Below are 12549 nucleotides of genomic sequence, written 5' to 3'. Positions count from 1 at the left end.
GTGTCTCCGCTGCGCCCCCCGGCTGCGGGCGAGCGAGTTCCTCTGCCTATCGGGCGGCGCGGCGTCTCTCCGGGCGACCGTGACGCGCTCCGGCTCGGCGGGCTTCCCCACCCCCGGCCCCAGCCCGCTCTTGCTCTAGAAATAAAACTCCAGCCAGGCGTCAGAGCTGTTTCCCTAAAAACACTCATCCGCCTGCTTTCTGCTTAAGCCTCGCCATCAGAAAGGGAGCGGGCGGAAGGCGCCCCGGGGCGGTTGGGGTTTCGGCGGGCGCGCGGCAGGGACTGGGGCCGCCCTCTCCAGGCAACCCCTTGTTCCGCGCGGGGCTACTCTGGTCCAGTGTGAGCGTCAGGCTTGGCAGGTTGCAGGTTGGGGTGGGTCACTGGGGCCGGGCAGTTCTGGCACAAGGCGAACAAGGCAATCGATGTAGGCTTTCTCCAAGCGCCTTCAGTGATCAGACTTCAGATGTCCTGGGAGGCTGGCCAGGTTTTGTTTCCTTCCCTTCACTAAGACTCAATATGTGTGTGTGTTGCGGGGTGTGGGGAGGGGGGTGGTGGGCGCATAGTTTTTCAAGGAAACACTTCAAAGCAGTTCTCCTGATGTGATCCAAGAATCAAAGGAGATCAATAGCTCTGTGCCCTCTTCCTGGGTAATTGAGTTTTCTGCCCTGGGAGTTTTTGAAGCTGTATCTGTAAGGGATGTTACCCACGTTGTTTTCTGTTCCCCACCTACTCCTCCAGGAAATCTTGCTATCTTGCTGACCTGTGCTTTCACTGCCCCCCTGTGAAGTCTCTCCCAGTCACCCCTGGCCCGCCATCCACCTCAACAGATCCCATGGAATCAGAGTCAAATTCCAGTTTTATCACATCCTAGCTGTGAAATCCTGAGCAAGTTATTTAACTTTTCTGGCCCTGGTGGAAAGTTTTCCTTTTTCCTGTAAGTGAGGTTTTCAGAGACCTGGGTAGGGATCTCCCACCACATTACTCTCGGGTGCTATATGCAGTAACTGGTCGACTGCTTATAACTGCCCCCTCACCCGTCCTATTGGCAAACCCCATGTAGACTCTTTCTTGTCATCACACCTTGCTGAGCAGTGCCCTTAGGCTGGACTCCATCAAATGACTCAAGCCCAGGTACCTTCTGAGGTGTCCACTTGGTTCAGGAGAAATCCTGCACCTTTGTCCCACCTAAACCCTGGAGAACAGACCCCTCCCACCAAAGTCCTCTTTTCTCAATGGGCCTTGAGGGGAAGCCTAGCCACCTTTCACTTTGGAAATTTTTCAGGAAAGTTAGACATCAGCTTCTGTACCCTGTTGAGCTCCAGGGACACAGGTCAATAAGCAATTAGACAATGGTTTGAAAAGTGTCACCATACTAAAGTACAAGGTGCACTTATCTAGGTGAGAGGGAATCAGGGAAGGCTTCCCAGAGAAAGTGACACTTCAGCTCAGTCCTAAGGGACCAGCAAGAGACATTAGGTCACAGAGGAGGAGGCAGAGGGAAGAAGATGGAGAATTCCATAAGGAGGGAATCATGGCACATGCAAAGGTGCCGAGATGAATGTAAGTATAGCTCATTCGACAACCACAGGAGTGGAAAGAGCTAGAGCGGGTTACGCAAAGAGCTATCAACTGAAGAAAAACGTACACCCTAGAAGTTGCCAGTTATGTTTTATTCAGGGACCACACTGAAGATTATAGCCCAGTAGATAGCCTCTCAGATCGCTCTGAGGAACTGTTCCAGAGGGGTAAGGGAGGATCCACAATACAGAGGAGTTTTTGTTAAAATAAAAACAAACAAACACCAAAAGATGACTGCTAATCAAAAAAACCACACATCTCAAGTTAATGAATTTAGTGTTTTTCTGTGTATGGGAAGATGCAAGAGTCTGTGCTCCTTGAAATCATTCCTTTGACATGCATCTTAACTATCTAGGGCCAGTGTCCTGTTTTTCTCCATCCTGAATTCTCCTCAGGGCGCACTCCGGTTGGTTTGCAGTGGCAGATGGCTTGATGGCGGGCAACAGTCTTTGTTTGCTGACATGGCAGGCAACACATGTTTTTTTGTTCAAAGAGTTGAGTGGAGAGAGAGGGCTGGAGAGGTGGACAGGGGCCCAAACAAGAAGTGTCTCATCCGTTTTGAAATCCTCATCAAGATTTGAATGATTTCCAGAGAGCAACAGGAATTCACAGAAGGGCTACAGGTAGAGACCGAGAAGATCAGATCTGCATTTTAGAAAGAACAGTCTAGCAACGGGAGAATAGAGGTGCTGGGGCTTGAGGCAGGAGGTTTGAAGGCTGTTCATGTGATCCAGGAGTAGAGGGAAGACTTGGATCCAGGTGTCGACAACGGGAGGAGCAGGGTTGACAGAGATTGGAGGGAGGAAGCAAGGATGATTGTCAAGTTCTCGGTGTGTTCGAAATCAAACACTAAAAGACACCAAAGATCCTCCTTGGACCTCAGCCCCTCCCAGGGCTTTGAGCCTACCTTTCTCCATTATCAGAAGTTCAAAGACGTCCACTCTTGTCTCCAGTTCATCACCTTACATTCCTTCGTTCAACAACTGTGTCTGGGAGGAGAAGGTGATGAGCAGATGTCCTTCGATTCTACTGATGGACCTGGTGGGTCTCACAGAATCATGTGGTTGGAATAGGGGATTATGTGACTGATCCTAGGAGAAGGGACAGGGGTGCCAGGCACATGAAATAATAGATATTTAGCTACAGGACAGAAACCAAGATACTGCCTGTGAACATGTAACTCAAGACATTGGGTGGATAGGATGCTCCATCAGGATGACTTGGCAGCATCTCAGAGAGGCAAGGCTCGAATGTGATGGCGATTTAGAAAACGGAACCCTTGTTAGTTGAATTAATCGCAGTGTTGAGAAAGAACGTATGGGCAGAAGAGGGCTACTCAGCATCGAGCACAGAGAAAGAGAAAGAAACCCAGGGTAAGCAGTGCCCTTCTAAGCTCTGTCGTCTAAGTACCCTGCTTGGTGCTCTGGACAGCACATGAATCTGGAGCACCTCATGCCTTCACGCTGATTTCCTGCTCACCATGCCCACCTTGTAGGTGTGAGGGCATTTGTGCCAGGGGCTTGAAACTTTCTCTCTGAAAGATGAGGTGACATATTTTAGTTCTCACCTTTCCACAGAAGTAAATCCTGAGCCAGAGTTTCCAGCGCAAGGGATTATTGGGGAAGTGAAAGCAAACATGAGTAGGGAAGGAGGACAAGTGAGACAGGGAAGGGAAGGTGGCTGACAAAGAATGTACTGTCAGACCAGCTACCACTGTGGGCAACTGAGCTGGGAAAGCCAGTATAAAGCATACACGTCAGCTGTCCAGGTGAGGGAGCTGGGGTGTCTCCATACCACCTCCTGTCAATCACTGGTTGAAGGCTGCTCCCGGGGATGTGGTACTTCTCCTACACTCCCTGCTTGCCAAGTAGGTAGCTGAAGGGGGCTCCAGAGGCCAGAGAAGGCCCTCAGATTGCAGGTGGAAGTTGGACTGGTGTGCCCTGAAGGGGTTGGGGGTACTCACAATATACAGGGGTACGTATAAATTCTAGAATCGCTTCTTCTTCTTCTTCTCCAGGCATTTGGCTCTCTGCTCAGCCAGGCCTGGGCCTCCTGAGTTTCCAGCCAAGCACCACCATCCTCGACTTAACCCTGAACTGCTGGAACAGCCTAGTGCTTAATGAAAGAACATATCTCACCCCTCACCCCCTCACATTAAGACTAATTTATTAGGAGAAGTTCCTTCCTCAGAGGCTTTATCAGTTCTGTAGCATTACTACTGCAGTAACTAAAGAGATGTGGGAAGACACAGAGCTTCCAGAATGAAGCAGCTCCTTCTTTTGTGCCTTCTGAATAGAACCAAGGACACTGTGTATAGTCAGTATGTGCTGTTGGGGAGAAAAAATTTTCTTCTACCCATTTAGGTTCTTTTGGCTGGCCTAGTAACTAAGTTAACAAAAGAAAAACAAATTTAATCACATACGTATGGGATCCCAACAGACAGTGAGAGTCTCCCTGAAAGTCAGGCAGTTGAGGCTGAGATGCCATATTCTGAACTAAGAAGAAGGCAGTAGGGGTCTGGGGCTTCAAAGGGAAGGAAGACAGTTCACAGGAAAATGGGAGGAGCCAATGTCTGGTAAACAAGTGTTTGCCATGCTATGCAGAGACAGCGGAACAGAGAGGATTTTGAACAGATAGGTCCTGCTGGATTCCCCCAGCTTTCCACGTGTAGCCCACACTCTCTGTAGTTATCTCTGGTGATAGTTCTCTTCCTGGACCAGACCCTCTGTCTAAATTCTTTTAGGCAGTTAAGGGGGAGGTAAAACCACAGTAACAACAACAGCTCTTCCTGAATCTTTTGGGCCTTAGTTGACTTCAGCTCAAATTAGTCCATAAGCCAAAGTGGCATATTTCAGGGATGCTCATTCTGAACCCCTTCAGTGCCAAATAGTAATTATATTTCTGTCCCTAATAATAGTCACACATGTTAAAGAAACCAGAGAACAGAGTTTAGTGTTTAACTCTTTCAAATGGACTTGAAACAAAAAATAAAGATAGCAAAGCATTTCACGAGTATTTTTAATAAAAACTAGACAAAGAATTATAGAATAACAATATCACATAGAGGTCTTAGAAAGGTGTTTCTGAGAGTCTCACCACACCAAGATTCCTGGCACCATAAGCAATTGCTCACTGAATACCAATATTGTTTCCTAAAAAGCCCTACTTGATTTAAAAAGTCACCACTCCCACAGTCCTTCTTGGGTGACAATCACAGTGGCAGAGAGAAAGAAAGGGCACGTAGCACCATTGCCAGTACATGACAGTCACACAGAGTTTGTTTTAATGGCAAAAGTTGGATGTCATCTTTCTTGAGCTACAGATGAACCAAGTAGGGCTAAAATATAAGCTATGGCTGAAGATAGTCTCAAATGGAATAAAAACATAAAGCATGTGGGCAGGTCATTCATTTCCAGGAATTGGTTGGCTGGAATTCATTTCCAAGTTCCAGGACACTGGAGCCATGGGGTAAAATGGTATATTTAGGATAAGTAAAAGGAAGTACACACAAGCAACTTACAGTTTGTGATCCAGTTTTTTTGTAAGTTGCTTGAACTCACTCTGCACTTTTATATAGCAATCTTTATAAATGGTGGCGTGGGTACTGGACCAGCTCATAACAGCCCATTTAACCCATGATGTAGATAAATAGTAGCATTTGTTGTAACCACCACAGGACTGCTCTTTAGTGTTGGTGATCTAGGGTGCCATCCTTCACTATCTGCTCCTCTTGAATTAAATGTCCCCCTGCGTGATCTCAGCTGTCTCTACTGGTTGAACCATTACCACTCACCAATCACTCCAAATTGTACCTCTACTTACTACCTTTTTGAACGCTCCAGATCAACATTATATATTCAACTGTTGGTTGGACATCTCCACCTGGAATACTTAAAATTCAACCAGCTACAAACTAAACTCACCGTATCCCACTCTTCCCTCATTTTCTTATATTAGCCCCTTTTCTTGTTCATCCGTTTGCTAGGGTTAGAATCTTGGGGTCTTGTCACAGCCCAGCAATTTTATGGTGCTATCTATTTGAAGATGCTGTTATTTCTCTGTCTAGACTCATCCCCTCTCCCACCCCCAAGGCCAGAAATGCTCCTTTTCCTTCTTCAAGACCCAGCTCAACTGCTGTCTCTCCTGTGAAGATTCACAGACTCCCTTGGCGGCCACAATCCCAGAACAAGCAGAGTCAGTGCCCCCAAATCTTCTCATTTAAAACTGCTCCCAGGGGAGGGGGAAGGGTAAGCTGGGACGACGTGAGAGAGTGGCATGGACATATATACACTACCAAATGCAAAATAGATAGCTAGTGAGAAGCAGCCCCATACTGCAGGGAGATCAGCTCAGTGCTTTGTGACCACCTAGAGGGGTGGGATAGGGAGGGTGGGAGGGAGATGCAAGAGGGAAGAGATATGGGGATATATGTATGTGTATAGCTGATTTACTTTGTTATAAAGCAGAAACTAACACACCATTGTAAAGCAATTATACTCCAATAAAGATGTTAAAAAATTTTTTTTAATGATTTCAGTGACAAAAAAAAAATAAACTAGCAAAAATCTGATTGAAATAAATAAATAAATAAATAAATAAAACTGCTCCCATACCATGTGATCTGTTCTCTGAGGTTACCTTTCCCTTGTGGTAGTCAGTCTGCAATTTATCTGTCTTTCCAAATAAACTGTCAGCTCTTCCAGGCTAAGATTGATCTTGTTCTTATCTTCTTACCTCCTAGAGCCTAGCCCAGTACCCAGACAGGGGAAATGGGCAGGACTGTGACAGAGGCTTTGAACATGGAATTAGACAACCCAGGATGCAAATCTTAATTTTTCTGAATACTTCTTTTTCTATCTAGTAGGGTCCAGGGACATATCTACAATTTAAGCATTTAAAATTATACAAACTGCATCCTCTAAACTCAATGTAAAATCTGCCTTCTGAGAAAATAACTGTATTTTCTGGTTCTATTGCTGGTTAACCACTTCAAATGATTTCTTCAGTAAATCTCTGAGGAGACAAAGAGAAGAAAATATAGTTCTTCTATGGGTAGAGCCATGGAATGAATGTTACAAGGAGATTTTCTGTAATCCTACAGGTTGAGTCATATTTCTTAGCATCAGCTCTAATGCTCTTAATTGCTCTTGAGCTATTTTTTCCTCCTTCTCTTTAATTTCTGCTGTGTGCTTTGTTTCAAATCAGATCCTCAGAAAGTGAAAGAGGATTATTAGCATGATATTTAAGCCACTTGATTAATATTGCATTATAGAGGGAGGAATGATGATTAGTGGTTTTTTTATAGCAATACCAAATAAAAATTTTGTTAATGCTATTTCTAGAAAGCATCACCAGATCTGCAACTCATTTTCGCAGGATATAAGCAATAGCTTTCACTGATCTTACACTCTTTTGAAAAATGCTTCCGTAAGACTTTTTAAAAAAAATTACCAATTGAAGCCATCGGTTTTGAGTGCCAGAATTTAAAAAGCCACCTTTTCTCATATTAATTTTACCCTGACTTCTATTTTATAAAGTTCATGCTATAATAAAGACAAATTACAGTCAAAAATTCAGCTTGCAGGCAAGGGAACCAAGGAAGGTTGTGGTGTTTGAAATATGATGATCATACTTCTCTGAGGAAAAAAATACTATTTGCGGTGGAGTAAACATGTACGATTGGAATGTAAAGGTCAGATCCTGGCCAACCAGTCAGACTATTTTAAAAAATCACATTAGGGGGCTTCCCTGGTGGCGCAGTGGTTGAGAATCCGCCTGCCAGTGCGGGGGACACGGGTTCTTGCCCCGGTCCAGGAGGATCCCACATGCCGTGCAGCGGCTGGGCCCGTGAGACATGGCCACTGAGCCTGCGCTCCGCAATGGGAGAGGCCGTGGCAGTGAGAGGCCCGCATACCGCAAAAAAAAAAAAAAAAAAAAAAATCACATTAGGAATATAATAGAAGCCTGAAATTAAGGGCAGAGTAATAATATCTAATCTAAATTGTGTGAGGAAAAAGACCATACCATTTATACGATACCGAAAGTTTAATTGCTAACTGAAAGATCTTAGCAGCAAGTGACTTCTCGGTTTGACGGTTCATCCCGAGCTTACCTCTACCTCAGCCTTTTCTATATAATGTAACTGTCTCCACCAGCTTCTCCTATTAGACTGAACTTCCTTCAGTGAGGGCACTCTGCTCTTTTCATATTTTAAACCAAACCTAGCATGGTGCCTGGCACAGAGCAGGCTCTTACTAAATACTTAATGAATGTATATATGAAAACATCAATAGAATGTTTTTAAAGACAAAAAATTCCAAAACACTTACAGAACTAAAGCAGAGCTGTTAATTTGACCATCACTCCTTGACAATGGAAATATCTCTCATAAACACAACTGCCTGTGTCCTGCAGAAACATAGGGTATAAATGACAAAGCCAGCTGTTTTATTTCCTCTCCAACAACTTCCTTTACACATAACCAAAAACTACCACCTAGGTCACATGGGCTCAGATGTGACCAATCAGATCAGACCAATGACCCATCTCCGACAGTGACAACAGCAAGGGACCTGTTAGAGTTAAAGATTGACTGTTTTCTTCAGTACATTACTTTTTTTTTTCTGAGTATAAATGGTATTTGTAAAATAATACAAAAGAACATAAATAAGAAAAGAAAAATCACCATAATCCTGCTATTAACATTTTGGTGTGTTTCCTTTACATTTTTTACATAGTTGAAATGAAATTTTATCAGTTTTGTGTCCTGATTACATCATTCTGAGAGCATTTTCCATGTTACTAAAGTTTTCTCAAAAACATCTTTTAACGGCTGTATATTTTGTCTCGGCATATTTTTCACTGTAATAAATAATGCTTGATGGAATCATCTTTTATTATAAATATCTTGTCTTTTTATATAGAAATATGATATAATAAACTTAAATGTATCCATCACCCAGCTTCGATCTATTTCTCCTCCCCGGTCCAGATTATTTTGGAGCAAATTCCAGACATTATATCATTATGTCATTTAATTTGATATTTTAAATAAAGTATAATTGTATATATACTCTCTATATATTTACATATATTATTATAAATTATAATAATATGTATTAGAGTATATTACATAGATTATATTTTATATATATATATACTCATTTTAATTATCAAATATTCAAGCTGTTGTACAAGCATACCTCATTTTATTGCATTTCGTTTATTGCACTTTGCAGATACTGTGTTTTTTACAAACTGAAGGTTTGTAGCAATGCTGTGTCAAGCAAGTCTATCGGCGCCGTTTTTCCAATAGCATTTACTCACTTTCTGTCTCTGTGTTACATTTTGGTAACTCTCACAACATTTCAAAGTTTTTCATTGTTATTACACTTGTTATGGTGATCTGTGATCAGTGATCTTTGATGTTACTATTGTCATTGTTTTGGGGTGCTGCAAACCATGCCCACATAAGATGGCAAACTTTATTGATAAATATGCATGTTCTGACTGCTCTACCAACCAGCCATGCCCCATCTCTCTGCCTCTCCTCAGGCCTCCCTATTCCCTGAGATACAACAATATTGAAATTAGGCCAATTAATAACCCTAAAGTGGCCTCTAAGTGTTCAAGTGCAGGGAAGAGCCACACCTCTTTCTTTAAATTAAAAGCTAGAAATAATTAAGCTTAATGAGGGAGGCATGTTGAAAGCCAAGATAGGCTGAAAGCTAGGCCTCCTGCATCAAACTGTTCGCTAAGTGGTGACTGCAAAGGAAAACTTCTTGAAGGAAATTAAAAGTGCTACTCCAGTGAACACACAGATGATAAGAGAAACAGCCTATTGCTGATATGGAGAACGTTTTAGTGGTCTGGATAGAAGATCAAACCAGCTCCCACATTCTCTTAAGCCAAAGCCTAATCCAGAGCAAGGCCTAACTCTTTTCAATTCTCTGAAGGCTGAGAGATGTGAGGAAGCTGTAGAAGAAAAGTTTGATAGCAGAGGTTGGTTCATGAGGTTTAAGGAAAGAAGTTATCTCCATAACACAAAAGTACAAGGTGAAGCAGCAAGTTGCTGATGTAGAAGCAGCAGCAAGTTATCCATAAGATCTAGCTAAGATAATTACTGAAGGCGGCTCCACTAAATAGCAGATTTTCAATGTAGATGAAACAGCCTAATATTGGAAGAAGATGCCATCTAGGGCTTTCATAGCTAGAGAGTAAAAGTCAATGCCTGGCCTTAAAGCTTCAAAGGACAGGCTGACTCTCTGTTAGGTGCTAATGCAGCTGGTGACTTGAAGGTGAAGCCAGTGCTCATTTACCATTCCAAAAATCCTAGAGCCCTTAAGAACTATGCTAAATCTACTCTGCCTGTGCTCCAGAAATGGAAGAACAAGGCCTGGATGACAGCACATTTGTTTACAACATGGTTTACTGAATGTTTTAAGCCTACTGTTGAGACCTACCGCTTAGAAACAAAGATTACTGCTCATTGACAATGCATCTGGCCACCCAAGAGCTCTGATGAACATGTACAAAGAGATAAGTGTTGTTTTCATGCTGCTAACACAACATCCATCCTGCAGCCCATGGATCAAAGAGTAATTTCGACTTTCAAGTCTTATTACTTATGAAACACATTTTGTAAAACTACAGCTGCCATAGATAGTGATTCCTCTGATGGATCTGGGCAAAGTCAATTGAAAACCTTCTGGAAAGGATACACCATCCTAGATGCCATTGAGAACATTCATGATGTATGGGAAGAAGCCAAAATATCAACATTAACAGGAGTTTGGAAGAAGTTGGTTCCAACCTTCATGGATGACTTTGAGGGATTCAGGACTTCGGTGGCAGATGTAAACACAGACGTGTTGGAAATAGCAAGACAACTAGAAGTGGAGCCTGAAGATGTGACTGAACTGCTGCAATCTCATGATACAACTTTAACAATGAGGAGTTGCTTCCTACGGGTGAGCAAAGTAAGTGTTTTGAGATGGAATCTACTTCCAGTGAAGATGCTGGAAAGATTGTTGAAATGACAACAAAGGATTTAGAATATTAAATCAGCTTAGTTGATAAAGCAGTATCAGGGTTTGAAAGGATTGACTCTAATTTTGAAAGAAGTTCTATGTGGGCTAAATGCTATCAAACAGTATTGCATGCTAAAGAGAAATTGTTCCTGAAAGGAAGAGTCAATCGATGGGGCAAAATTCATTGTCGTCTTATTTTTAAAAATTACCACAGTCACCCCACCCTTCTGCAACCACCACCTGATCAGTCAGCAGCCTTCAACATCGAGGCAAGACCCTCCACCAGAAAAAAGATTAATGACTTGCTGAAGGCGCAGATGATGGTTAGCATTTTTTAACAATAAAGTACTTTAAAATGAAGGAATGTACTCTTTTTTAGACGTAATGCTATTGCACACTTAATAGACCACAGTATAGTGTAATCATAACTTTTACATGCACTGGGAAAACAAAAAATTCATGTGACTCACTTTATCATGATATTTGTTTTATTGCAGTGGTCTGGAGCTGAATCTGCAATATTTCTGAGGTATGTCTGTACATAAATCTTTGATCACATTTCTGATTCTCTCCTTGGGGTAGAATGCAAAGAATGGAATTCCAGGTAAAGATGAAAACTCTTTAAGGCTTACGATAATTTTGCCAGATTGCTTGGCAGAAAAGATATATCCATTTATACTCCCACGAGCAACATGAGAACACCACTTCCCTGCACCCTAACCAACACCCAGTCATTGAATTGGTTTGTTGAAATGCATTCTGAAAAATCCTCTTCATCCAGAAGCTAATGGTGAGCTCTTTGGAGTCAGTCAAAGTTGAGATTCAATCCTCAGCCTGTGTAGCCATGTGACATCTGAGTCAGTCTCTGAACATCTGTTTCCTCATTCAGTTGGTAACAATAACTACCACATAGAGTTTTGTGGTGATTAGATGTAATGTTTATAAAGTGCTTAGCACAGTCCTGGCAAACAGAATTCAATAAATGGTATATGTATATTAGACTAAATGTCCTATGAAGGCATGTCTATTGTGGGTTGTTGTTATTTGGGATTTTTTTTTTTGCTTTTTGTTTGTTTTTGTTTTTTGCCTTGGCTCAGTGTCCAATGCATCGCTGGCACTCAATATCGAATGAATGAGGTCTCCAGAGTAGGAAGGGTGGGGAGTGCAGCCCTGATGGGTCTCTTATCAGGCTCTCTGATGACAGGAGACAGATGACCTCGATCTTGCAGAGCCCTCAAGCTCTCCACCTCACTCTGGCCCTGATCAAGCCTGCAGTTGTTCACCCACTGATTCTGAAGGCTGTTCATCAGCAGATTCAGAGTAACAAGTTCCTCATTGTACGAATGAGAGAATTTCTGTGCAGAAAAGGAAGATTGCCAGAAGTTGTACCAAGAACGTGGAGGGCATTTTTTTCTCTCAGCAGCTGGTGGAGTTTAGTGGGCCAATCTGAGCCTAAATCCTCCCCCACAAGGATGCCATCCAGATCTGGAGGACCTAGAGGGATGGGACCCACCAGAGTGTTTTGAGCATGCCACGTGGCCCTGGGGCCATCCAATTCATGGGAGTTTTGGCCTCACCAACACCTGTAACACAACCCATGGCTCAGACTGGTTTCAGCCACTAGAGAGATTGCAGCCTTTTCCCTTGACTTCGGTGAACAGTGCTGGTATAAAGAAGAGGAGCCCTAGCTGCGCTACAGTCCAGAGGAGGCCTGTCTGTCTGTGAAGACTGGTGGCATTACCCAGCCTTTTCTTGCAGACCTCTGGTCCAGAGTGTTCTCCTAGGACCAGGGAGACCTGGGGCTCATTGCACCATCTCTGCTGGCCACTGCCACCTGCGTAAGGGTCTAGCTCCTTGCTGCCGTCTCTTCTAGAATCTAACTCTCTATCAGACTCTTCTCTGGAATGTTCATGGGTGGTTCAGAGGAATAATGGCTCCTCTTT

At 43.1% G+C, this 12549-nt stretch overlaps 1 pseudogene; it reads left to right on the top strand.

Annotated features, from left to right (window-relative positions):
- The first annotated feature begins 11817 nt into the window (after positions 1–11817).
- Positions 11818–12331, top strand: LOC131760295 (nucleoside diphosphate kinase 6-like; annotated as a pseudogene).
- The last annotated feature ends 218 nt before the right edge of the window (positions 12332–12549 follow it).

The sequence above is a fragment of the Kogia breviceps genome, chromosome 7, assembly GCF_026419965.1.
Source record: "Kogia breviceps isolate mKogBre1 chromosome 7, mKogBre1 haplotype 1, whole genome shotgun sequence".
Classification (NCBI taxonomy): domain Eukaryota; kingdom Metazoa; phylum Chordata; class Mammalia; order Artiodactyla; family Physeteridae; genus Kogia; species Kogia breviceps.
The sequence above is the reverse complement of the archived record's forward strand: the minus strand, read 5'-3'. Positions and strand labels throughout refer to the sequence as shown.